Source organism: Stegostoma tigrinum, unplaced genomic scaffold (assembly GCF_030684315.1).
Source record: "Stegostoma tigrinum isolate sSteTig4 unplaced genomic scaffold, sSteTig4.hap1 scaffold_124, whole genome shotgun sequence".
Classification (NCBI taxonomy): Eukaryota; Metazoa; Chordata; class Chondrichthyes; order Orectolobiformes; family Stegostomatidae; genus Stegostoma; species Stegostoma tigrinum.
The window spans coordinates 706,223-734,212 of record NW_026728073.1 but is presented as its reverse complement, the minus strand read 5'-3'; the positions used below and the strand labels follow the sequence as shown (position 1 = coordinate 734,212).

The following is a 27,990-nucleotide window of genomic DNA, read 5'->3' as shown; positions in this document are numbered from 1 at the left end:
CTGCATCGCATTTCACTCAGTCACTGCACCCCATTTCACTCAGCCACTGCATCCTATTTCACTCAGTCACTGCATCGCATTTCACTCAATCACTGCACCCTATTTCACTCAATCACTGCAACCCGTTTCCAAAAGTCACTTCGTCTCCTTTCCTTCAGCCACTGCATCCCATTTCACTCAGTCACTGCCTCCCATTTCACTCAGCGACTGCATCCCATTTCACTCCGTCCACTGCATCACATTTCACTCAGTCACTGCATCCCATTTCACTCAGTCACTGCATCCCATTTCACTCAGTCACTGCCTCCCATTTCACTCAGTCACTGCCTCCCATTTCACTCAGCCACTGCCTCCCATTTCACTCAGCCACTGCCTGCCATTTCACTCAGTCACTGCCTGCCATTTCACTCAGTCACTGCATCCCATTTCCCTCAGTCACTGCACCCCGTTTCACTCGGTCACTGCGTCCGTTTCACTCGGTCACTGCGTCCCATTTCACTCGGTCAATGCTTCCCATTTCACACAGCCACCGCGTCCCATTTCACTCAGCCATCGCGTCCCATTTCACTCAGCCACCGCGTCCCATTTCACTCAGCCACGGCATCCCATTTCACTCAGCCACGGCATCCCATTTCACTTCGCCACGGCATCCCATTTCACTCAGCCACGGCATCCCATTTCACTCCGTCCACTGCATCACATTTCACTCAGTCACTGCATCCCATTTCACTCAGTCTCTGCATCCCATTTCACTCAGTCACTGCCTCCCATTTCACTCAGTCACTGCATCCCATTTCACTCAGTCACTGCCTCCCATTTCACTCAGTCACTGACTCCCATTTCACTCAGTCACTGCATCCTATTTCACTCAATCACTGCAACCCGTTTCCAAAAGTCACTGCGTCTCCTTTCCTTCAGCCACTGCATCCCAATTCCCTCAGTCACTGCATCCCATTTCACGCAGTCACTGCATCCCATTTCACTCAGTCACTGCATCCCATTTCACTCAGCGACTGCATCCCATTTCACTCAGCGACTGCAGCCCATTTCACTCCGTCCACTGCATCACATTTCACTCAGTCACTGCATCATATTTCACTCAGTCACTGCATCACATTTCACTCAGTCACTGCCTCCCATTTCACTCAGTCACTGCATCCCATTTCCCAAAGTCACTGCCTCCCATTTCACTCAGTCACTGCCTCCCATTTCACTCAGTCACTGCCTCCCATTTCACTCAGTCACTCCATCCCATTTCACTCAGTCACTCCATCCCATTTCATTCAGTCACTGCATCCCATTTCAGGCAGTCACTGCATACCATTTCCCATCGTCACTGCATCTCCTTTCCTCAGTGACTCCATCCCATTTCCCTCAGTCCCTGCATCGCATTTCACTCAGTCACTGCACCCCATTTCACTCAGCCACTGCATCCCATTTCACTCAGTCACTGCATCGCATTTCACTCAATCACTGCATCCTATTTCACTCAATCACTGCAACCCGTTTCCAAAAGTCACTGCGTCTCCTTTCCTTCAGCCACTGCATCCCAATTCCCTCAGTCACTGCATCCCATTTCACTCAGTCACTGCATCCCATTTCACTCAGTCACTGCATCCCATTTCACTCAGTCACTGCATCCCATTTCACTCAGCCACTGCTTCCCATTTCACTCAGCCACTGCTTCCCATTTCACTCAGCCACTGCATCCCATTTCACTCAGCGACTGCATCCCATTTCACTCCGTCCACTGCATGGTTAAGGAGCTGGCACAGGGGGCAGGGTTTCTGGTTCATGGATAATTGGGACCGTTTCTGAGCAAGGGGTGACCTGTCTAAGAGGAATGGGAGGCAAGACGCTGTCAGCGGGTCAGGACAGAGGGGACAAGTCGTTGTGAGCGGGTTACGACGGAGGGAACAAGTGCCTGTGAGCAGGTCAGGAAGGAGGGGCAAGTCGCTTTGAGCAGGTCAGGGCTGCGGGGGCAAGTCACAGTGAGCGGGTCAGGGCTGCAGGGGCAAATCCCTGTCAGCGGGACAGGGCTGCGGGGGTCAGTCCCTGTCAGCGGGACAGGGCTGCGGGGGCCAGTCCCACTGAGCGCGACAGGACTGCAGGGGGCAATTCGCTGTGAGCGGGTCAGGGATCGGGGGCCAGTCCCTGTGAGCGGGTCAGGGCTGCGGGGGCCAGTCCCTGTGAGCGGGTCAGGGCTGCGGGGGCCAGTCCCTGTGAGCGAGTCAGGGCCGCAGGGGTCAGTCCCTGTGAGCGGGACAGCACTGCGGGGCCCAGTCCCTTTGAGCGGGACAGGGCTGTGGGGGGCAGTACGCGGTGAGCGGGACAGGACTGCGGGGGGCAAGTCGCTGTGAGCGGGTTAGGACTGTGGGGGGCAAGTCGCTGTGAGCGGGTCAGGGCGACGGGGGCCAGTCCCTGTGAGCGGGAAAGGGCTGCGGGGCCCAGTCCGCTGTGAGCGGGACATGGCTGCGGGGGGCAGTACGCGGTGAGCAGGACACGGCTGCGGGGAACAGTCCCTGTGAGCGGGTCAGGGCTGCAGAGGCCAGTCCCTGTGGGCGGGTCAGTGCAGCGGGGGCCAGTCCCGATGAGCGGGACAGGGCTGCAGGGCCCAGTCCCAGTGAGCGGGAAAGGTTTGCGGGGTGCAGTAGGCGGTGAGCGGGACTGGACTGCGGGGGGCAAGTCGCTGTGAGCAGGAGAGGACTGCGGGGGGCAAGTCGATGCGAGCGGGTCTGGGCTGCGGGGGCATGTCCCTGTGAGTGGGACACGGCTGTGGGGGCCAGTCCCTCTCAACGGGTCAGGGCTGCGGGGTCCAGTCCCTGTGAGCGGGACACGGCTGCGGGGTTCAGTCCCTGTGAGCGGGTCAGTGCTGCGGGGGCCAGTCCCTGTGAGCGGGTCAGGGCTACGGGGGCCTGTCCCTGTGAGCGGGACATGGCTGCGGGGGGCAGTACGCGGTGAGCAGTACACGGCTGCGGGTGGCAGTACGCTGTGAGCGGGATACGGCTGCGGGGGGCAGTACGCTGTGAGCAGGACACGGCTGCGGGGGGAAGTACGCTGTGAGCGGGACAGGGCTTCGGGGCCCAGTCTCAGTGAGCGGGAAAGGTTTGCGGGGTGCAGTAGGCGGTGAGCGGGACTGGACTGCGGGGGGCAAGTCGCTGTGAGCAGGAGAGGACTGCGGGGGGCATGTCGATGCGAGCGGGTCTGGGCTGCGGGGGCATGTCCCTGTGAGCGGGACACGGCTGCGGGGGCCAGTCCCTCTCAACGGGTCAGGGCTGCGGGGTCCAGTCCCTGTGAGCGGGACACGGCTGCGGGGTTCAGTCCCTGTGAGCGGGTCAGTGCTGCGGGGGCCAGTCCCTGTGAGCGGGTCAGGGCTACGGGGGCCTGTCCCTGTGAGCGGGACATGGCTGCGGGGGGCAGTACGCGGTGAGCAGGACACGGCTGCGGGGGGCAGTACGCTGTGAGCGGGACACGGCTGCGGGGGGCAGTACGCTGTGAGCAGGACACGGCTGCGGGGGGAAGTACGCTGTGAGCGGGACAGGGCTGCGGGGGCCAGTCCCTGTGAGCGGGTCAGGGCTGCGGGGGCCAGTCCCTGTGAGCGGGTCAGGGCTGCGGGGGCCAGTCCCTGTGAGCGGGTCAGGGCTGCGGGGGCCAGTCCCTGTGAGCGGGTCAGGGCTGCGGGGGCCAGTCCCTGTGAGCGGGTCAGGGCTGCGGGGGCCAGTCCCTGTGAGCAGGTCAGGGCTGCAAGGGCCAGTCTGTGAGCGGGTCAGGGCTGCGGGGGCCAGTCCCTGTGAGCGGGTCAGGGCTGCGGGGAGAAGTCACTTCGGGCGGTTCAGGACTGCTGGTAGAAGTCACTGTGAGCGGGACAGGACTGCCGGGGGGAAGTCACTGTGACCGTCTCAGGAATGCAGGGGCAAGTTGATCCAGTGAATTCAAATATGAAATTACACGAAAGACAGCAATGAATTTAAAACATCAAGAGGAAAGGGATTTGGAATCGAGCATTAGTTCGTGGGGATGGAGCAGCGCTTGGAATATTGCCTTCAGTTCTGGTTGCTTCATTACAGGGAGGATGTGGAAGCTTTAGTGAGGGTGTAGAAGAGAGTTAGCAGGATGCTGCATGGAATGGATGGCAGGTCTTAGGAGAAAGGGTTCGGGGGCGAGGACTTTTTTCATTGGAGCAAAGAAGAATGAGAGGTGACTTGATTGAGGTACACAAGATGATGAGAGGCATAGCTGGAGTGGATAGTCAGAGATTTTTTCCCAGAGCAGAAATGACTATTACGAGGGGGAGAAATTTTAAGGTGACTGGAGGAAGGAGGAGGGGAGATGTCAGAGCTAAGTTCTTTACACAGAGAGTGGCGGGTGTGTGGAATGCACTGCTGGCAGTGGTAATGGAGTCAGATACATTTAGAGACTTTTAAGCGACTCTTGGATAGGCACATGAAGGACAGTAAAATGAAGGGTATGCAGGGTAGCTTGATCTTAGTGGGATAATAGGTCGGCACAACATCGTGGGCCGAAGGGCCTGTACTGTTCTTTGTTCTCTGTTCAGCCAAAGGTTCTTTTCTTTTGAGGAGCGGGGAATTGATTGTCGTTTTTAAAGACAGAACTGGAGGACAGAGAAAGATATCAAGGAAGGTTGCACGTTAGTGACAGTATCAACAAGTCCTCAGCAGATGCACTCTCTGAGTAACTACACTGTTTTGAAGGCGAGAGGACCAATGATATCATTAAGCCCCCCTTGTTTTTGTATTGTGTATGTCTGACATATGCGCAAATGGACAACCTCACTCTCCTGCTAAGCTGCAGAATGAATAATGCTGCAATATTTGTCAACTCCCAAATGGGCATTGATACATTAGTAAATCTCACATCAATAAACTTACATCTCAAGGTTCTCACCTTCTAGGACTGTTTGTACTGGGAAATAACCCAAACGAGGATGCTTGGCCAAGTATTTCTTTGATCTGAACTTATTTTTCAGCACCTTGGTGAAATCACGCACATCTTCACCTGATGTTGTCTAAAAATGTAAAATAAATCAAATTTAGTTCAGAATTAACAATGAACCAATCGACTCAACTCACTCGATAATCCATGCTCTCCCTGCTAAATGTCTTTGAAGATGTAAAATTGAAGAGTCTGCAACTCTGAGGGATAAAGTCGGCTATCTTTCTGTAAGATTATGATAAAGTTAGATATGTCTGAATGTGAGTTTCAGACTATTAAGCTTCAGTTTCATAGAGTCAGACAGCATGAAAACAGATCCTTTGGTCCAACCAGTCTATGCTGATCACAATCCCAAACTGAACTAGTTCCACCTGCCTGTGCTTGGCCCATATCTCTCCAAACATTTTTGTCATCTTTCTATCTTCTGGCTACAACATCACCTGAGAAGAATTCTCCATCTTGTGGCCAAATACTAGAACTATACAATTAAGTCATTTCAAATGATACACAGATCCAGGATTCACATTAGTGGCCTTTCTGGTTGAACTGCTAATTATTTTAACAATAGTGCATTTTTTTGTCCAATTTTGCCATGTAATCCAGTGATCCAAAATTCATCTCATTGGGTTTAATTTTTTTGGTTTTCTGTACTGTGTCAAAGATGAGATCAATACATTGGTGAGAAATTATCTTGGTTTGGAGATTCAAAGTCACTATAGTCCCAGATGGGACCACAGGGCTGCTCTCACAGTCAAGAGAGATATCTGGAGGTGGTTTAAATTGAAGGTTACCACACCTCAGATGAGGAGACAGGTTGAGAAGGAGACTCCTTCATTGTAACTTCAGACAGTGTAGTATCCCATGCTGTTGGTATCATTCTGAATTACAAACCAGCCAACTGAGCTAACTGGCTCCCAGGCAAAATATAGAATCAGTTTGGGTAGAGATAAGGAGCAGCAAAGGAAAGAAGTCACGGCTGTGACAGTTTCAGATTCATAGATCCCCTGACAGAAGATACAGTCCAGGATAGCAGAGAGGCTATAGACCAAGAAGTCTTGTCAGAAAGATGTTACAATAAACTGTGAATTCAATTGGCACAGGTAGTCTGGAAGATTCTTTTTTATTCACGGGATGTGGATGTTGCTGGCTAAGCCCAATTACCCTGGAGAAGGTGGTGGTGAGCTGCCTTCTTGAATAACTGCAGTCCTTAGAGCAGTGCTGTTCAGAAAGAAGCTCCAGAATCTTAACTCAATGACTATTAATGAACAGTGATATCGTTCCGAGTCAGGATAGTGTGTGTGGCTTGGAGGGAAACTTGCATGGGGCACTAATTATGCATTAGTGATGATAGAACAGATGTTGAAGGTGGTGGGTGGGGTACCAATCCAACAGGCTGCTTTGTCCCATATGGTTCAAGCTTCCTGAGTGTTGACGGAGCTGCACCAGTCCTGACCAGTGGAGATTACATTCCTGACTTGGGCTTTATAGATGGTGGACAGGCTTTGTGTAGACAGGGGGCTCATTATTCACTGCAGAATTCTTAACCTCTGACCTGCTCTTGTCGTCACAATAATTACAAGTTTGGTCCAATTCAGTTTCTGGAAACCTGATAAGCCTCAGAATATTGGCAGTAAAGGAGTGTAAGTCATGGGGCAATGGTTAGATTCTCCTTAATGGTGACGTTCATTGCCCGTAAGTTGCACAGCACAACTACCACTTGCTTCTCTTCAGCTCAAAACTAGTTATGTTCCGTGGACATGGACTACTTCAGCATCTGAGGAGCTATGAGTGGTGCTGAACATGACACAATCAACTGAGAACATCCCCACGTACGACCTTCTGACGGAGGGATGGCATTTGATGAAACAGTTGAAGATGGTTGAGCTCAGGGCACAAATTTACGTAACCCCCGCAGTGATGCTTTGGAGTTGGGGCAACTGACTTCCAACAACCACAACCACTTGCTTTATGGTAAGGTTCCAGCCAGCAGAGGGTTTTTCACCTGATTCTTACTGACTGCAGCTTTGCAACGGCTCCTTGATGTCATATTTGGTTGAACGGCACCTTGATGTTAAGAGCAGTTATCTACCCCTCAGCATATATTCACAGAATGCATTTGGAGTCTTAAAACTGTACCACTGGAACCAAGCAGGGATTAAGATATTTTAGACCTGATAGTATGTTTTGAGATACAACTCATCAATAGTATAGGATTCTCTGGGTAAGAATGATCAGGATGTGGTAGAATTTTACATCAAGGACGAGGTTGAGAATTCGGTCTGAAACTGTTTAATATCTTAAACTTTCATTGAAGATAATTCAGGAGTATAAAGGCAGAGTTGAACTGGGAAAATAGTTTAAAAGGTAAGACCATAGAGAAACAATGGCAGATGTTTCAGGGGATATTTCATAACTCTGAACAAAAATATTGTCAATTTAGAATGAAAGGATGTACAGCTAGAATGCACCATGGTGCCATCTGTTGCTATCTAACAAAGTTAAAGATAGTATAAATTGAAAGAAAGATTGGAAAATTGTGGAACTGGAAATATTTCAGATGTGAACAAAAGATGACCAAAGTAATAATGAGGGAGACATTAATATAAATACAGTAAAGGCTTCCACAAGTGTATCAAAAGGAAAAGAGTAAAGACAGTGAATAATGGCTCATGAGAGGGTGAGACTGGGGAATTCATGATGGGAAATGAGGGTAATGGCACAAGCTTTGAACCAATATTTTCCATCTGATTTCACAGTAGAAAACATACAAAAAATATCAATGGGCGAAAAGTAGGGAGCGAAAGGGAGAAGGAAATCCTCAAGGAAACATTGAGGAAAACTGAGAAGATGAAGTTAACAGGTTCCCTGGGACCTAAAGACTTGGATCCCAGGTATGCAAAGAGTCCAACCCCACATCGTACCATCAGAGCTTTATTTCTTTTAATAATACTCCATAAACTTCAACCCCTAATTACTAGCTCCCATATTTATACAACCAACTCACACTCAATTCATCCTCAATTAATACAGACATAAAACCTGTTCCCTCACTTCGTTAGTTCTCAGGCATCCCTTCAGACTAAATTAGATGATAACATGGAGGATTATAAGAGTTGACTGCAGAGATGAGATTAAATTAGGTTCCCTACAGTGTGGAAACAGGTCCGACAGCCCAACAAGTCCACATCGCCCCTTGCAGCATCCCACCCCACCCCTATAACCCAAACACCACTGAACGCGATGGGCAATTCAGCATGGCCGATCCACCTAGCCTGCACATCTTTGGACTGCGGGAGGAAATTGGAGCACATGGAGCAAACCCATGCAGACACAGGGAGAATGTGCAAACTCCGCACAGACAGTTACCCAAGGCTGGAGTCGAACCCGGGCCCTGGCGCTGTGAGGCTGAAGAGCTAACCACTGAGTCACCGTGCTGCCCAAATGGATGTATTGGCTGTAATCTTTTCTAGATTGTGGAAAGATCCCAGCAGAATGCAGCGAAGTACGAATTTACTTCGTCTAAAGTTTGTCATTGGGAAATTGCTAGAATTTATTATTGAGAAGGCAGCAGCAAACCATTTAGATCATATTCAGGCAGATTTGATAAGTTAAGTGAAAAGGATAAATTTAAAAATATGGTGAATCCATTTGAGTTTCTACTTCAAGGAATTCTAATTCTTCAACAAACCGGGTCGTTGAAGCGAAATTAGCAGATGTCGTTAATTTGGATTTCCAAAAGGCGTACATGAAGCACAAAAATTTAGCTTCTATGCACAGCATGTATTTTAGAAGGCACGTGAGGTGCAAATCTTTATTTCAAGGAGGGAAGGAGTGAAAATCTTTCCACACAAGACATTGGTGACGCCACTCAAGGAGCACAGTGTACAGTTTTGGTCTATTAAGCGAGGATATGCTTACAACAGCAGTTCTCAGAACGTTCATGATGTTAATTCCAGGGGTAAAAAGGGTTATTTTGTGCAGAGTGAACTGGACAATGTTCAGGCTCAGCTGGTAACATGCTGGGTCAAAATCCAAAATTCCCTCCCTAATGGCATTGTATCTACCAACAGCAAATGTACTTTCAGCAGTTCAAGAAGGAAACTAACTGCTACCTTCTCAAGGGCAACGAGGGACAGTTGTGCTTCAGACCTCAAATGCCCGTTCTCATTTAGAAAATAATCTACGCCTCCATTTTTCCTACCAAAGCACATAACCTCACAGTGTCCCACACAGTCTCTGTCTGCCACTTCTTTGCCCAGTCTCCGAGCCTATGCAAGTCCTTCTTCAACTTCCTCACTGCTATCTGTCCCTCCATCTGTCACTGTGTCGACTGTAAACTCAGCAACAATGTCTCAGTTGCTTCGTACATATCATTAAGGTATTACGTGAACTGTTGTGGTCCCAACACTGATCCCTGCAGGACTCCACTAGTCACCAGCTGCCATCCTGTAAAAGACCCCTTTATCTACACTCTCTGCCTTCTGACAGTCAGCCAATGCTCTATCTATGGCAGTACCTTGCTAAAACACTATGGGCTCTCATCTTATTTGGTACCTTCTCAACAGCGTTCTGGAAATCCAAACAAATCACATTCACTGGCTTCCTTTTGTCTAACTTGCTCACTTTCTACTCAAAGAATTCTAACAGATTTGTCAAGTATAACTTCCCCTCGATGAAGCTGTGCTGATTCAGCCTGATTTTGTCATGTACTTCCAAGGTCTCTGCAATCTCATCCTTAATAATGGACTCTAAAATCTTACCAATGATTGAGGTCAGGATAACTGGCCTATAATTTCCCTTCTTCTGCCTCTCTCTTTTCATAAACAGGGGTGTTGCTTTAGCCATTTTCCAAATCCCTGAGATCCTCCCTATCTCCAGTGATTCCTGAAAGATCACCACGAATGCCTCAACAATTTCCTCAGCTATCTCCTTCAGAACTCTGCAGTACAGTCCATCTGGTCCAGGGGTGATTGGTCCACCTTCAGACTTTTCTGCTTCCCGAGCACCTTTTCCTTAGTTATGGCTATGAAATTCACCACTGCCCCTAACTCTCAAAGTTCTAGTATGCGATGGGTGTTTTCCACCATGAAGACTGATACAAAGTACCTGTTCAGTTCCTCTTCCATTTCTTCATTCCTCATACTGATTCTTCAGCCTCCTTTTCCAGTGATCTACTGCTACTTTTTAATGTCAGTTGCAATACTGGTCGAAGACGATATCACAGCTGTACTGAAGGAGGGCCCCATGGAGGGCTCAAGCATTGAGGCAATATGGGTAGAACTCAGAAATAGGAAGGATGCAGTAACAATGCTGGGGCTGTACTACAGGCCTCCCAACAGCGAGCGTGAGACAGAGGTACAAATATGTAAACAGATAATGGAAAGGTGTAGGAGAAACAGGGTGGTGGTGATGGGAGATTTTAATTTTCCCAACATTGACTGGGATTCACTTAGTGTTAGGGGTCAAGATGGAGCAGGATTTGTAAGGTGTGTCCAGGAGGGTTTTCAAGAGCAGTGTGTATGTAGTCCAACTCGGGAAGGGGCCATACTGGACCTGGTGCTGGGGAATGAACCCAGCCAGATGGTTGAAATTACAGCAGGGAGTGACTTTGGAAATAGCGACCACAATTCCCTAAGTTTTACAATACTCATCGACAAGGATGGCAGTGGTCCTAAAGGAAGAGTTCTAAACTGGGGGAAGGCCAACTATACCAAGATTTGGCAGCATCTGGGGAATTTAGATTGGGAGAAACTGTTTGAAGGTAAATCCACATTTGATATGTGGGAGGCTTTTAAAGAGAGTTTGATTAGCGTGCAGGACATGTTCCTGTGAAAATGAGGAACAGAAAAGGCAAGATGAGGGAACCATGGGTGACAGATGAAATTGTGAGACTAGCCAAGAGGAAAAAGGAAGCATAGATTAGGTCCAGGCGACTGAAGAGAGATGAATCTTTGGAAGAACACGGGGAATTTCGAGCCCATCTGAAACGAGGGATGAAGAGGGCTAAGAGAAGACATGAGATATTGCTGGCAAACATGGTTAAGGAAAATCCCAAAGCCTTTTATTCATATATAAAGAGCAAGAGGGTAACTAGAGGAAGGATTGGCCCACTTAAGGACAAAGAAGCAACGTTATGCACTGAGTCAGAGAAAATGGGTGACATTCTTAACAGAGATAATGGGAACTGCAGATGCTGGAGAATTCCAAGATAATACAATGTGAGGCTGGATGAACATAGCAGGCCAAGCAGCATCTCAGGAGCACAAAAGCTCCTGAGATGCTGCTTGGCCTGCTGTGTTCATCCAGCCTCACATTGTATTATCTTGACATTCTTAACAAATACTTTGCATCGGTATTCATCAAGGGGAGGGACATGACAGATGGTGATGTGAGGGATAGATGTTTGCTTACTCCAGGTCAAGTTGACACAAGGAAGGATGAAGTGTTGGGTCTCCAAAAAGGCATTAAGGTGGGGATCTATACCAGGTTATTGAGGGAAGCGAGACAGGAAATAGCCGGGGCCTTAACAGATATCTTTGCAGCATCCTTAGACACGGGTGAGGTCCCGGAGGACTGGAGACTTGCTCATGTTGTCGCCTTGTTTAAGAAGGTTAGCAAGGATAACCCAGGTAATTATTGACCAGTGAGCCTGACGTCAGTGGTCGGGAAGCTACTGGAGAAGATACTGAGGGATAGGATCTGTTCCCATTTGAAAGCAAATCAGCTTGTCAGTGATAGGCAACATGGTTTTGTGCAGGGAAGGTCATGTCTAACCAACTTAATAGAATTCTTTGACGACGTGACAAAGTTGATTGAAAGGGAAAGGCTGTAGATGTCATTTACATGGACTTCAGTAAGGTGTTTGATAAGGTTCCCCATGGCAGGCTGATGGAGAAAGTGAAGTCGCATGGGGTCCAGGGTGTGCTCGCTCGATGGATAAAAAAAAAATGGGCTCGGCAACAGGAGACAGAGAGTAGCGGTAGTAAGGAGTTTCTCAAATTGGAGACCTGTGACCAGTGGTGTTCCACAAGGTTCTGTGCTGGGACCACTGTTGTTTGTGATATACGTAAATGATTTGGAGGAAGGTGTAGGTGGTCTGATCAGCAAGTTTGCAGATGACACTAAGATTGGTGGAGCAGCAGATAGTGAGGGGGACTGTCAGAGATTACAGCAGAATATAGATAGACTGCAGAGTGTGGCAGATAAATGGCAGATGGAGTTCGATCCGGGCAAATGTGAGGTGATGCATTTTGGAAGATCTAATTCAAGGGCGAACTATACAGTAAATGGTAAAGTCCTAGGGAAAATTGATGAACAGAGAGACCTGGGTGTTCAGGTCCATTGTTCCCTGGAGGTGGCAAGCCAGGTGAAGAGGGTGGTCAAGAAGGCATACGGCATGCTTTCCTTCATCGGACGGGGTACTGAGTACAAGAGTTGGCAGGTCATGTACTGTTGTATAAGACTTTGGTTCAGCCACATTTAGAGTACTGTGTACGTTACCAAAAGGACGTGGACGCTTTGGGCAGGGTGCAGCGGAGGTTCACCAGGATGTTGCCTGGTATGGAGGGTGCTAGCTATGAAGAGAGGTTGAGTAGATTAGGATTATTTTCATGAGAAAGATGGAGATTGGGGGTACCTGATTGAGGTCTACAAAATCATGAGGGGAGAGACAAGGGTGGATAGCAAGAAGCTTATTCTCCAGAGTGGGGGACTCAATTACTAGGGGTCATGAGTTCAGAGTGAGAGGAGGAAAGTTTAAGGGAGATAGGCGTGGAAAGTTCTATACACAGAGGGTGGTGGGTGCCTGGAACGCGGTGCCAGCGGAGCTGGTAGACGCAGACACATTAGCGTCTTTTCAGATATATCTGGACAGATACCTGCAACAGGTATGAGATTGTTGCTCCCTGTACGGTTGAGGAAAAGGACTGTGGACAGAATGAGCCAGCTGACCATGGCACCGTGGCGCACAAGGTCATTCAAGAGGGGGGGGAGCAAAAAGACAGGTAGTTGTTATCAGGGATTCTATAATTAGAGGGACAGATAGTATCCTGTGCAAGCTGCATCGGGCGTCCCTCACGGTGTGTTGCCTGCCCGGTGCCAGGGTGCGAGACATCTCCGACCGGGTTGAAAGGATATTGGAGCAGGAGGGGGAAGATCCGGTTGTTGTGGTCCACGTTGGGACTAACATCATAGGCAAAGCTCGGGTAGAGGTCCTGCTCAGGGATTATGAAACACGAGGAAAGAAATTGAAGTACAGGTCCTCAAGGGTCATAATCTCTGGATTACTGCCCGAGCCACGTGCCAATTGGCATAGGGAAAAGAAAGTTAGGGAAGTAAACATGTGGCGAAGGAATTGGTGTGGGAAAGAGGGATTCCATTTCATGGGGCATTGGCATCAGTTTTGGAACCGGGGGGGATCTGTACCATCGGGACAGTCTCCACCTGAACCGATCTGGAACCAGTATTCTAGCAAAAAAGATGAATGGGGTGGTCAGTCAGACTTTAAACTCATGAGTCGGGGGGAAGGGAAAGTGAAAGAGACAGGGAGTATGGAGTTAAATGGAAAGATAAGCAACAGGATAGCATGTGTACAGGAGGATTTAAGCTCGAGGCAGACTAGGAATACAGCAAAAAGGAAGGATAACTTAAGGCATCTTGGCATGTCCAACCTCTCTCATATTGATAAGAAAGCTTGCATTAAGACACTTCATCTAAATGCTCTTAGCATTCGCAACAAAGTAGATGAATTAACAGCACAAATCCTCTTGAATGATTATGATGTGGTAGGCAGCACAGAGACATGGTTGCAGGGAGCTCAGGACTGGCAGTTAAACATCCAAGGATTCACAACATATCGAAAAGAGAGGGAGGTGGGCAGAGCGGGTGGGGTTCCCTTGTTCGTTAAGAATGGAATGAGATCTACGGCACTAAATGACATAGGGTCAGAAGATGTGGAGTCTATGTGGGTGGAATTGAGGAACCACAAAGGCAAAAAAAACTATAATGGGAGTTATGTACACACCTCCTAACAGTGATCAGGATGAGGGGCGCAAGATGCACCAAGAAATAAATAGGGCACGTCAGAAAGGCAAGGTCACGGTGATCATGGGGGACTTCAACATGCAGGTGGATTGGGTGAATAATGTTGCTGGTGGATCCAAAGAAAAAGAGTTCATGGAATGTTTGCAGGATGGCTTTTTGGAACAGCTTGTGATGGAGCCCAGAAGGGAACAGGCTATTCTGGACTTGGTGCTATGCACTGAGCCAGACTTTATAAAAGATCTTAAAGTAAGGGAACACTTAGGAGGCAGTGATCATAATATGGGAGAGTTCGGTCTGCAGTTTGAAAGAGAGAAGGCAAAATCGGATGGAATGGTATTCCAGTTAAATAAAGGTAATTACAGGGGCATGAGAGGGGAATTGACGAAGATCGACTGGAAGCAGAGCCTAGCGGGGAAGACAGTAGACCAACAATGGCAGGAGTTTATACGTGTTACTGAGGACAGAGTACAGAGGTTCATGCCAAAGAAAACAAAGATTATCTGGGGTGGGATTAGACAGCCATGGCTGACAAAGGAAGTCAGGAAATATATCAAAGTAAAAGAGACAGCCTATAAAGTGGCCAAGAGCACTGGGAAATCAGAAGATTGGGAAGGCTACTAAAACAGACAGAGGATAACAAAGAGAGCAACAAGGAAGGAGAAGATCATTTTGAAGGTAGGCTAGCTAGTAATATTAGAAATGATAGTCAAAGCTTCATTCAATACACAAGAAACAAATGAGAGGCCAAAGTAGATATTGGGCCGCTCCAAACTGATGCTGGAAGGCTAGTAATGGGAGATCAGGGAATAGCTGAAGAACTCAATAAGTACTTTGCGTCAGTCTTCACAGTGGAAGACATGAGTAGTATGCCAACAATTAGGGAGAGTCAGGGGGCAGAGTTGAGTACGGTAGGCATTTCAAAAGAGAAAGTGCTAGAAAACCTAAAGGGTCTAAAAATTGATAAATCTCCTGGCCCCGATGGGCTACATCCTAGAGTTCTGTGGGAGGTGGCTGAGGAAATCGCGGAGGCATTGGTCGTGATCTTTCAAAAGTCACTGGAGTCAGGGAAAGTCCCAGATGATTGGAAAATTGCTGTTGTAACTCACTTGTTTAAGAAAGGATCAAGGCAAAAGATGGAAAATTACAGGCCGATTAGCCAAACCTCGGTAGTTGGTAAAATTCTAGAATCCATTGTCAAGGATGAGATTTCTAAATTCCTGGAAGTGCAGGGTCAGATTAAAACAAGTCAGCATGGATTTAGTCAGGGGACGTCGTGCCTATTAGAATTCTTTGAAGAGGTAACAAGTATGTTAAACCAGGGAATCCCAGTAGATGTTATCTATCTAGACTTCCAAAAGGCCTTTGATACAGTGCCTCACAGGACGCTGCTGAGCAAGGTGAGGGCCCATGGTGTTCAAGGTGAGCTACTGGCTTGGATTGAGGACTGGCTGTCTGACAGAAGGCAGAGAGTTGGGATAAAAGGCTCTTTTTCAGAATGGCAACCGGTGACGAGCGGTGTCCCGCAGGGTTCAGTGTTGGGGCCACATCTGTTCACCTTATATATTAATGATCTGGATGAAGGGACTGCGGGCATTCTGGCGAAGTTTGCCGATGATACGAAGATAGGTGGACAGTCAGGTCGTACTGAGGAGGTGGGGAAGCTGCAGAAAGATGTAGACAGTTTAGGAGAGTGACCCAGGAAATGGCTGATGAAATTCAATGCGAGTAAATGTGAGGTTTTGCACTTTGGAAAAAAGAATACAGGCATGGACTATTTTCTAAATGGTGAGAAAATTCGCAAGTCAGAAGTGCCAAGGGATCTGGAAGTGTTGGTCCAGGATTGTCTACAAGTTAACTTGAAGGTCGAGTCCGTAATTAAGAAAGCGAACGTAATGTTGTTGTTTATCTCAAGAGAGTTGGAATATAAAAGCAGCGATGTGCTTCTGAGGCTTTAGAAGGCTCTAGTTAGGCCCCATTTAGAATACTGTGTCCAATTTTGAACCTCAGGAAGGACATACTAGCCCTGGAGCATGTCCGGCGGAGATTCACACGGATGATCCCTGGAATGGTAGGTTTAACGTATGATGAACGGCTAAGGATCCTGGGATAGTCCTCGTTAGAGTTTGGAAGGTTGAGGGGAGATCTAATAGAAACTTGCAAGATAATGTATGGTTTAGAAGGAGTGGACGCGAGGAAGTTGTTTCCGCTAGGCGGGGAGACTTGGACACGTGGGCACAGCCTTAAAATTAGAGGGGGTAAATTTAAAACTGAAATGAGACGACATTTCTTCAGCCAGAGAGTGGTGGTCTTGTGGAATTCATTGCCGCAGAGTGCATGGAGGCCGGGACGTTGGATGCCTTCAAGGCAGACATCGACAAATTCTTGATCTCAAAAGGAATCAAGGGCTATGGGGAGAGTGCAGGCAAGTGGTGTTGAAATGCCCATCAGCCATGACTGAAATGGCGGAGTGGACTTGATGGGCCGAATGGCCTTACTTCCACTCCTATGTCTTATGGTCTTATGGACAGGTACATGGATAGGCAGGGAGCAAATGGACACAGACCCTTAGAAAATAGGTGACAGGTTAGACAGAGGATCTCGATCGGAGCAGGCTCGGAGGGCCGAAGGGCCTGTTCCTGTGCTGTAATTTTCTTTGTTCTCTTTATTTGTACTCTTGCCTTTCTCATACCTTTCCTAGCTGAAAAAAACTCATGCAATTTTTTTCCATATTACCCTCATTAATATTGCCCTCAAATTTCATCATCTTCCCCCTTATTGCCTTTTTACATGTCCGCCGCTAGTTTTCGAAAGGCTTCCCAATCCACTGGCTTCCCACTAACCACAACACATTTTATGCTTTTTCTTTTGCTTTCATCCTGTCCCTGACTTATCTTGTTAGCCGTGGTTGCTGATCCTTTCCTGATCTCAACTCCACTCTCCTGCCTGCTCCCCATGGCCCTTTCTCCCTATTTTTCATCAGAAACATATCTATTTCTTTCTTGAATCGGTCGATTGGTGCTGCCTCCATTGCATTCAGGGGCAATGAATTCCACAGATTCACAACTCTCTCCTCATCTCCATTTTGAACATTCCATCTCTCACTTGATAGCTACAGCTTCTTGTTTGAGACTGTCCCACAATGGCGAACATGTGCTCAATGCCCATCTTTTCAATCCCCTTTACTATTTTATATACCTCAATCAGAACCACCCCCTCACTCTCTCGAACACCAGCAAGTACAGGCACAAGCTACTCAGCAACTTCTCATATGACAGCCCTTTCATCCCGGGAATCAATCAGTCCAACCTCCTCTGAACTGCCTCCAGTGCAGATGTATCCATCCTCAGTAAGGGGATCAAAACTGGACACAATACTTTGGTCTCACCAACACCCAATGTGTTCGGAAAAACACTGTGTTACTTTAATGATCCAGTCCTTTGGTGATAAATGCCAGAGTTCCATCTGCCTTTCTTATGCTATGCTCTTCCTGCATACGCACTTTCAGCTACAAAGACAGCCAGACAACTCTGCACTGACACACTTTGAACCTTCCCTCCATTTAAATAAAAATTCGCCCTTTTTTTCATGGACAAAATAGGCAAGCCTTGTGCTTATGCACATTAACCACCTGCCAGATTCTGGTCCATTCTCCTCGCCTGTCAATATTCAGCTGTCTCTGTTTTATTTCACATCACAGGCTGTTTTCCCATCTCTTTCAGAATCATCCACGCATTCTGTTATGTTACATTTTGTCTCTGCTTACATATCATTTGTATACGTTACAAATAGTTCAGGTCAGAGACCTGAACCCCGCAGCAACCCACCAGTAACAATTCACCATCCAGGCAAAGACTCATTTATCCTGACACTCAGCTTTCTGTCAGTTAGCCAGCCCTTTATTCAAACCAATATTCTACCCTTAATCCCCTTGGATCTAACCTTCTGGTTCACTTTTTTATGCAGCAACTGGTCAAATTCTTTCTGGAAATCTCGATATGCCACATCCCTCGGATCCCTGTAGAAGATCCTCAATTCTGCCACCTCATCAGCTCCTGACTTCATTACAGCTTTTGTTCAAACATGGTCAAAAGAGTTGAATTCCCGAGGTGAGCTAAGGATGGCTACATTTGACCGAGTGTGGCATCAAAGAGCGCTCGCATAACTGGAGCTGGTGGGAATCCAGCAGAAACTCACCACTGGTTGGAATAATATCTGTACAGAGGACGATATTTTTTCATTCTTGAATCGGAAAGAGGTAATTGCTGGTTAGACCAGCTTTTATTGCCCATCCCAAATTGCCCAACTGATATTTGGAGTTCCATGTAGGCCACAGCAGGCCACGCAGTTTCCTTCCCTAAAGAACATAAGTGAATCAGATGGGGTTTTCCGACAATTGGCAATGGATTTACGATCATCATTAGACGCTTAATTCCAGATTTTCATTGAATTTAAATTCCATTATGTGCCATGGTGGAATTTGAACCAGGTCCTCAGAACATTACCTGAGTGTTTGGATTAATAGTCTAGTCAAAATACCATTAGGTCATCGCCTCTCATGATTGGCATTTTGGTTGTTAGAGGTCACCTGCAGGAGGTCCTGAGGGTACAGTCCGAAGCCTAACCATCTTCAGCTGATTTATCCCATCATCTCTCCATCATAAGCTCAGAAGTGGGGATGTTCACCAGGGATAGCAGAATATTCAGCATCATTCACCACTCCTCAGATACTGAATCTGTCCATGTCCAAATGCAACAAGGCCAGAACGATGTCTCGGCTTGGGCTGGTAATTGGCAAGTCGCATTTATACTGCACAAATACCAGGTAATGACCATCTCCAGGAAGAGAAAATCCATAAATTGTCCCTTGACATTCAAAGGTGTCACCATCACTGAATTGTCCGCTATCAAAATCCCGGGTTTTACCACTGAACAGAAATTCAACTGGACTTCCTATTTAAATGCAGTGGCTACTAGAGCAGGCCCAAAGCTCCGATTACTGCATCAAGTGACTCACCTCCTGATTCCCCAAGCCTGTCCACCAGCTACATGGAACAAGTCAGAAGAATGGTGGAATAATCCCCACTTGCCTAGATGGGTGCAGCTGCGAAAGCACTCAAGAAGTTCGACACCATCCAGGAAAAAGCAGCCTCCTCCCTGCAGTGCTCAATAGCAGCAGTGTGTACCATCTATGAGATGCACTGAGAAATCTGCAAAAGATCCTGAGACAGGACTTTCCAAACCTATGACAAATTTCATCTACAAGGGCAAGCGTAACAGATATATGGGAACAGCACCACCTACAACACCCTGTCTAAGCCACTCACCATCTCAACTTGGAAATATATTGCTGTTCTTTCACTACCACTGGGTCAAAGTCCTGGAAATTCTCCCCTGACTGACTGAGTCTACCTACAGCACATGGGCTACATTGATTCACCAATTACAAGGGTAACTAAGGATGGGAAGTAAATGCTGGCCCAGTTAGCGATGCCAATGGCCCAGAAACAAATAACAATTAAGTATCACCTATCTCCTCCTAATTCCAGTTTCTCATGCAGCACCATTCTGATTATTCTATAAAACCTGGTCTTTCTGTGGCAATGCTCAAAGCTACACACAGTACTCATTTGTGATCAAATCACATTCTGCACAATATTAAGAGCCATCACTGGCTGATGAGTATGATTGCCCAGCTTGGAAATTCCATATCACAGGTCATGAGCTCTGTGCGGGTTGATTAGCCTCAACTAGAGCCACATATCTGACCACATGTTTAGGAGGTCTTTCAGTGTGATGGAAGTGGTCTTGGCCTTGAGAACACCAGCATTCCTTTCTCCAGTTCCTTTCCCACACTTCAACTTCTTGTCTGGTGCTGTTGAAGAATTATGTGCCTTCATACAGGAGATTCACCAAGTTGGTTTCTTCTGAATGGGGATATCCCATACTTTGACCTCGATGTAGTATTTCTTGAAGGAACATTTCAAGGTCTTTGAAATGCTTCCTTTTACTTCTTGATCAGATGCCTTCCTTGAGTTGGCAAAAATTTACTTTGGTAGTCATAACTTAGGCATCCAAAGTACATGGCCAGCCCAATGGGGTTTGTTTCAAATCATCATGGCATCAATGCTGATGCTAGGAGGTTTTTCCTCCTAGCTGATGTGGAGAATCCATGACAAAACTGTGCTGAAAGGGTCTTGAAGTGGCAGCTCTATGTTATCCAGGTTTCACAGTCATATAGAAGAGGCTGAACGATGCATGCCTTGAACTCAAGGATCTTGCGATCAGCACAGATGTCACAATTGTGCATTCTCATCCTCTGGAGTCCAAAGGTGCCACTCGCAGATTGGACGTAATGTTAGAATCTCTGTATCGATGTCAGCCTTAAAAGAGAGAGAGCGTCCCATCTAAGGGAAATGTTCTACATTTGGGAGGATTTCTCTATTAATTTTGATGAAAAGATGGGCCACAACTTGACAGATTGGTAAAGGATTTGAGTCATCTTGAGGTTCGAACACAGAACATAACAGCGCAGTACAGGCCCTTTCGGCCTTGATGTTGTGAAACCAACCTGAAGCCCATCAAAACTACACTATTCCATTATCATCCATATGTTTATCCAACGACCATTTAAATGCCCTTCAAGTTGGCAAGTCTACTACTGTTGCAGGCAGGGCATTCCATGCCGTTACTACTCTCTGAGTAAAGAACCTACCTCTGGCTTCTGTCCTATATCTATCACCCCTCAATTTAAAGCTATGCCCCACCGTGTCAAACATGGCCATCCGAGCCAAACGACTCTCACTGTCCACCCTATCTCATGCTCTGATCATCTTGTATGGTTCTATTAAGTCGCCTCTTAATCTTCTTCTCTCGAACGAAAACAGCCTCAAGTCCCTCAGCCTTTCCTCATAACGCCTTCCCTCCATACCAGGCAACATCCTGGTAAATCTCCTCTGCACCCTTTCCAACGCTTCCACATCCTTCCTATGATGCGGCGACCAGAACTGTACGTAATACTCCGAGTGCGGCTGCACCAGAGTTTTGTACAGCTGCAACATGCCCTCATGGCTCCGAAACTCAATCCCTCTACCAATGAAGCCTAACACACGGTATGCCTTCCTAACAACCCCATCAACCTGGGTGGCAAATTTAAGGTTGAGGCTAATTCTTCAATATACTTCTGCAAAGGCCTTAAGGGAGATTTGAAGACTTCTGCGAGCGGAAATGACGTTGTGAACCACATACTGAAGCTCCATAAGCGAGGTCAGTGTCATTTTCTTCGGTGATTTTAACTGGTTGAGGTGAAAAGGTTTTCCATCCATCCTGTCCAGGCCACTGAGAAGCTTGTTCTTGATGAGATTAAGAATGGTGGTGACAAAGCTGGAGAAAAGAGTGGGCGTGAGCCTCAACTTGACCTCAAAGAGCTTCTGCACAACATTGTATTTCTGGTATTGAAGCCTGATTTAAGCTGTTGGCCTTTTATCATTTTAGCAAACTACTTCAACTTTGAGGGCAGATTGTATTTAAATGGTTAAATCCCTAAGTTTCCACAGATCGGAATAATTCTATCAAGTGGAACAATGTATTACTCACTGAAGTGCAGTACTCCACCATTGGGTAATGTAACTTGTGCCCCTTGGATGTGCGTCCCGAAAAGAAACAGCTTCGGCAGATGTCATAATTTAAGTGTTTGAGGCTGCGGCACCTATTAAGGAAGAACAAGAAGTAAGAGAAATGTTCATTTTTGTTTGGATATTTTTAACCATCCAAGGAATGCAAGTTAAGTAGTTAAATTATGTATTTTTTTTATTTTGAAGAAACGGCAAAATTGTGTGGGGAGAAGCAAATGCTAGGTCAGTCGAGGAAAACTGTCCCAACTCCCCCAGTCAATTTTCATAATGGGATATCCCATCCCTGGAATTATTTAAATTGCTTCTGCGCTGCAACGTTCCCATAGTATGGAAGGTTTTCATCTGCCACGGTGGCATAAACCTATTTAGAAGTAACCTTGCCAGAATCTTCCTGGAAAAGGTAAATCTGACGAGCAGCGATTGTAACATGTGAAGCTGTAAAGGCAACACTGAAGGAGGAGGACACACATTTTCAGCTCAGACAGCAGAAGGGAAGTACTCCAGGGAAAGAGAAGAAATAGCGAAGAAATAAACTGCAATAATGGCTGAGTCACAGTGGTATAGTGGCAATATCATTGAGCGAAATGCTCTGGAGAATGTAGGTTCATGTTCCAACACTGTAGCTGGTCAAATTTACATTTCATTAAAAAATACTCAGAACTAAAAGTTATTTCCAGCAACACTATCATGAAACTATCAACAAATGTTGGTAAAAACCCATCCGATTCACTCATGTCCTTTCGGGGAGTATTCGATCATCCTTACACCACTACATGTGGCTGCAGAGCCACAGCAATGTAGGTAGCTCTGAACCACCCTCCCAGCCATCCACTCAGTTCAACGGCAATTAGTGAAGGACAACAAATGATAACTTCACCAGTGATAGCCAAATCCCTTGCAAGAATGGAAAATGTTCTCATGAAATGGAAGGACTTGATCAATGTAGTGTGAAATTATCAACAGATGAATGGATAGAACTGCATACAGAATGTAGGTCATCAATACGATGAGATGGTGCAAAACAGAGGATATTGCCTTCAGGATTCCTGTCATGAAGCCAAACTCTGAGACTCAGCAAGCACTCAAATGTGTGAGCAGAAACTAAATAGCCATGAAAACCAACATAAAAGTACAAACAGCAGGCTCTTAAAATTTTTGGAGATATGCGAGGCAATATTAAATTATGCACTGAAGTGGTTAAGTTCAGTTAATCCTCTTGTAAATAGCACTGCTAACAGGAAACTCACTGTCAATTACAGATTAGTCCAGAATTTTCAAGGCAATAGATAAAGTGAAGCAGAATACCAGTTTCCGTGAGGAACAAACATAATTTGGAAGTTAAAGGGATGAAAGGAATTACTTTTCTGAACAACATTCGGAAGAAACACAGACAGACGGTTGATTGAGAAGATGAAACATGAGAAGATGGTAAGGAAAGAAATAGATTTGGAAGCAACAGTGTGGTAGAATTGTGGAAGTTCACTGGCCTCACGCAACATCAGGAACCAATACATTTGATCTTTAGAGAACAGAATGTCAGAGAAGGGGGGCTCTCTTCCCAAATGGTCAAGCTTACAAAATGTAGGAAAAAGGCTGCCTTCCTCTTGGTGCTTCTCACTGGATGAACACGCGAGGAAAGTTGTGCTTTTTGGTTGCGGACCTATTGGTGGTTGGTTCATTCATATCAGGCAGATTCTCCAACAGCGGGTGAAGGTGTGGTCACAGTCTTCGCTCGGGGCAACTGAATCTATTCCTCTTCTTTGTTCTTTCATGCAAGTTTTGTGTTTGGATTCCTGATTGCGGCTACAAAATCTCCTATCTGTCCCTCGAACTGTCAAGTCTGCGATCACTCACGTCCTGTTTACCTCACCCTTTTCCGCCGTGTCCCAGAGCCAATTACACTTTACTTTAAGGTAATTTTAAGTCCAAATCACAGTAAAAGGAAGCCATTTGGTCCATCATGTTTGAACTAGATCTCCAAATACATATCACAAATTAGTGCCTTTTCCTTAACCTGCACATTATTTCTCTTTAATTAATCAACTAGTGCTTTCTTGCATCTTTTACTGAAACTGCCTCCTCTTGGTAATGCATTCTATAGACTGTGATAAAGCTATTTCTTACACTGCAGTTACTTCTTTAGTCAATCACTTCAAACCTCTGCATCTTATTCTCAATTCTGTCACAAGTAGCAAAGTCTTCCCCTCGTCTACTCTGACCAGACCTCAAATGATTTTGCAAGATTCAAAATAATCTCTTCTAAGTCTCAGCATCTTCGAGGAAAGCTGTCCGAATTCCTCTAATCAATTTTCATAATGAGATATCTCAACCCTGGAATCGTTATTGTAAATTGGTCCTGCTCTGTCTCTCTCCAACATTTTCACAAAGTTCCCTTCGCACGGAAGGTTTTCATTTGCCATGGTGGTATAAACCTATTCAGAAGTAACCTTGCCAGAATCTTCCCAGCAATGCAAAGGCTGGTGATCTCATGGTTCTTTGAGCAATCTGACATTTCTCCTTCAGTTTTGTACAAGATATGGCATCTTAAAGATTCTGTGAAATCCTGCCCTGTTCCTCATAGTCCATGAAAAGCTAACAGATCTTGGCCTTCAGAGTTAGGCCACCATTCCTCAAGCTTCAGATGGAATTCAATTGACTCCGGGTCGTTGTTGCTCTTGATTTAGTTACGGCAGTCATAGTTTCATCCACAGTTGGGCTCTCACTCCAGTTCTTCTCAGACAGAGAGTTGTTTGATCAGATCAATGGCAGTAACACGCACCTTCTCCAAGATGGCCAATCTTAGAAATGTAGGAGAATAGTTAACCAAAAAGGTTCAATTTACCCCTTAGAAATCCTGTCCAAATCTGCAATTTAATTTACTAGTTGTGGACAAGAAGTTTTATCGATCATTTAGCAACAACACAGCAATCACTTTCATAGGATGCACACACACTGATTACAGGACTAATAAAAAGGCCTTTCTGTAAATTCCCAATAATTGCAAATTACAGAACCAACCGGAAGTCGAGTCACAATCCGTTCTGAGCCACAGTGTCTGTGATCAATGCAACTGCGAACAAAATACCAAAAGCATGCAGCACTCACCTCTCACAAAAAATTAAGGTAAAGAAGTTGATACTTAATTTGTCCTAATTACTTCTCTGGTCCATGAATTTGTTCGGGTTTTGTGATGATCTCAGTTGTGTTGTTGACTGATGGAGTTTCTAATAGAACATCTAAAGTAAAAGCTTTCTTTAAAAACTAACTCCCTCTAACTTTCTGCTGGTTTGCACATCTCACCTGAAACCTACGAATGGGTACTCTTTGCAGATGTTACACTTCGCCTGATGTTTTGCAGTTTCAGCAGCTGCCACACGGTGTCGAACAGGCAGCCACACCATGGACTGAGGCTCCAATCTCATCCACTCTACAAAGTGTTTAACATCAATCTCTGGTTTGTTCTGGCCCTAGAAGAAAATAAAAGATCAGCTGCATGATTAATTATGTCAAGTTTACATCCGCTATCCTCAGACATATCTAATACACTATCATTGGGGTTTCTGACATTGTTTTTATTAAATTAATGATTAAAAACATTGACTATTTATAAACATGATAGCCTTGGATTAGTGGTGGTACATGTTGGCCTCTGGAACTAATTCAAACCGAAAATGAGCACAAAATTCATACTGGCAAGTAGACCCGCTTGACCTTCTGAAGTGGCGCAGAGCACACTTACATGTTGGAAGCAACTGCGGACACTTGGTTCAATGTTGCTGCCTCCAAATGAAGGTACCTCACCCAGCTGCCGAGGGATCTGGACTGCATTGTGAAGCAAAAGGCTCAGGCTTTGTTGGTCACATAATTCTGTGGGTTCAGCTCCTTGTTTGAAGAGGTCTGCAAAAGTTATCCAAAAGTAAAAGCTTGATATTCCGAAACTTAACGGAGGTAGTTAAGAGTTCAATACATCCAATATATCTTCCTCAATTGCCTTGCTTTGTAAATTATCTTAAAACATTATTTTATGATCTTGATTGGCTATTTGCAAACAACTGTGGAAACAAAAACTTCTGTTTCTTGGCACCAATGGACAATGTATGTTGTATGATTCTCCAAGGAAGTCATTTCTTTCTTGATTGTAAATCTCAAACCTCTCTAATATCTCCTCGTTCTTTTCACAGAGATAATCTTTGTGTGGACCTGGAAAACATGGGCACCGTCCTCAATGAATACTTTGTGTCAATCTTTACAATGGAAAAGGACACTGCAAGTATTGATATCAGGGCAGAGGACCTAGGAACATCAGAAGTTTAGACATCGGAAGATGCAGCTGGTTCAGCAAATTTAAAAGTGGATACATCTACAGGCCGAACTGAAATGTATACCAGCGAGCAAGGGAAGTGAGGGAGGAGATATTTGAGCCCCTGTCAGCAATTTTCAAACCCTTGTCAATCACACGTGAAGTCATGAAGGACGATGAACATTGTCCTACGATGAACAAATGGAGAGAGGAACAGACCAGGAAATTAAAGGCCAGTCAGAATAATCTCAGCACTGGAGAAGCTATAAAGAGGCATTCTTAGGGGTAGAATGTACTTGCATGAACTAATCAGGGATAGTCAGTATGGATTTGTTAAGGTGAGGTCACGTTTCAGAAATTTGATCCTTTTTTGAGGAGATGTTGGAGTGTTGATGAGCTTATGCATTCGATGTGGACTTAGTAAAGCCCCCCTTGGCAGACTGATCAAGAAAGCAACAGTCAACGGGATCAAAGGCAAAGAGGCACGCTGGAGCCAAAACTGGCTGAGGCAGAGAGCACAGGGTGATTGATGGTAGAGGGATATCTATTTGACAGGATGTTTGCTTTGAGTGGGGTTGTGCAGGGCTTGCCACAAGGACCCTTGAAATTTGTCAACGAGATTCATCATTTTGGCTTAAACACAGTGTGTATGACCGTGTTGCTAGCGAATGACTAATTTAGTGAGGAGGATATCGACGGAATGGTCATGTAAATAACAGCCATGGGATCAAAGGCAAAGTGGTACACTGGACCCAAAATTGGTTGACAGACAGAAAGAATAAACTTCAGGAGGAGATCAGCACACTGGTCAGCTGGACACAGCAATTGGAACTCAACCAGGAAAAGTGTGAGCTGACGAACTCGGGAGGGCTAACAAGGCAAGGGATCACACTATGAAGGGTGTGATCCTGGACATTACTGAAAAAACCAAGATGCTGCCTGGGCTAGGGGTTCTCATGGAATCATAGAGTACAGAAGAGGTCCTACGGCCCACTAAGGCTGTACCTCTAAAAACACACTGCGACATATACTAGTCCCATTTTTACACACTAGACCATTCTCAAAAATATTATGCCATTACAAGTGCTCATCCAAGTACTTTTCAAAGGGTGTGAGGTTTCCTGTTTCAACTTCCCTCCCAGGCAATGCATTCCAGACCTTTGCCACACTCTGGATGAAAACGATTTTCCTCAAACCTCCGCTAAATTTCCCGTGTTTCTCTTTAACATTATGCCCTACCGTTATTGATGATTTAACTAAGGGGAACAATGCTTTCTACTCAACCTATCTTTACCTCTCATAATCTTAAATGCCTCTATCAGGACCTCCACTCAACCCCGAAAACTTCTCTGCTTCACAGAAAATAATCTGAATTTTTCCAGCCTTTCTTCACAGCTAAAATGCTCCAACATATGCAACATCCTTTTCATTCCCTCCAGTGCAATCACATCCTTCCTGATGGGTGGTGACCAAAATGCCACACACAACTCCAGCTGTGGCCTAACCAAACTTTTAAACAGCACAAAGTGACCTCCCCACTCTTACCATCTGATAAAGGGAGATGTCCCATATGTCTTTGTAACAACCCTTACTAGCCTGACCTGACCCCTTCAGGAATTTATGAACTAGCACCCTAGGATCCCTTTTCTCCTCTCAGCTTCCCAGTGTCCTGCTGTGCATTAGATTTAGACTTAGGTTTTATTATCACACATATTCAATACAGGGTACAGGAGTGCAATGCCACCTCAGACGGTGCCATCTCAGGTACAAAGTACCTCGGTACGAAATTTCAGTTGCAAATGTAGAAAATTTATCCATCCTTCTTTACTCAGTCGCAGGGGAGTGGAACGCAAAGCCGGAGAGGGTAGTGGAGTCGGCCTCATTAGGGGCATTTAATCGGCCATTAGACAAGTACATGGATGACAGTATAAGGTAGTGGTGGAGGTGAGACAGACCTTGGGATGAGGGTAATAGTTCGGGACAACATCGTGGGCCGAAGGGCCTGTACTGAGCTGTACCGTTCCATGCTCTATGTTATAAAAATAATTGAATACGTTAAAAAGT

General features: G+C 45.9%; 1 pseudogene; it reads right to left on the bottom strand.

Annotated features, from left to right (window-relative positions):
• Positions 1 to 4,897: 4,897 nt before the first annotated feature.
• Positions 4,898 to 27,990, bottom strand: part of LOC132207694 (utrophin-like) — a 127,644-nt pseudogene continuing 104,551 nt past the window's right edge.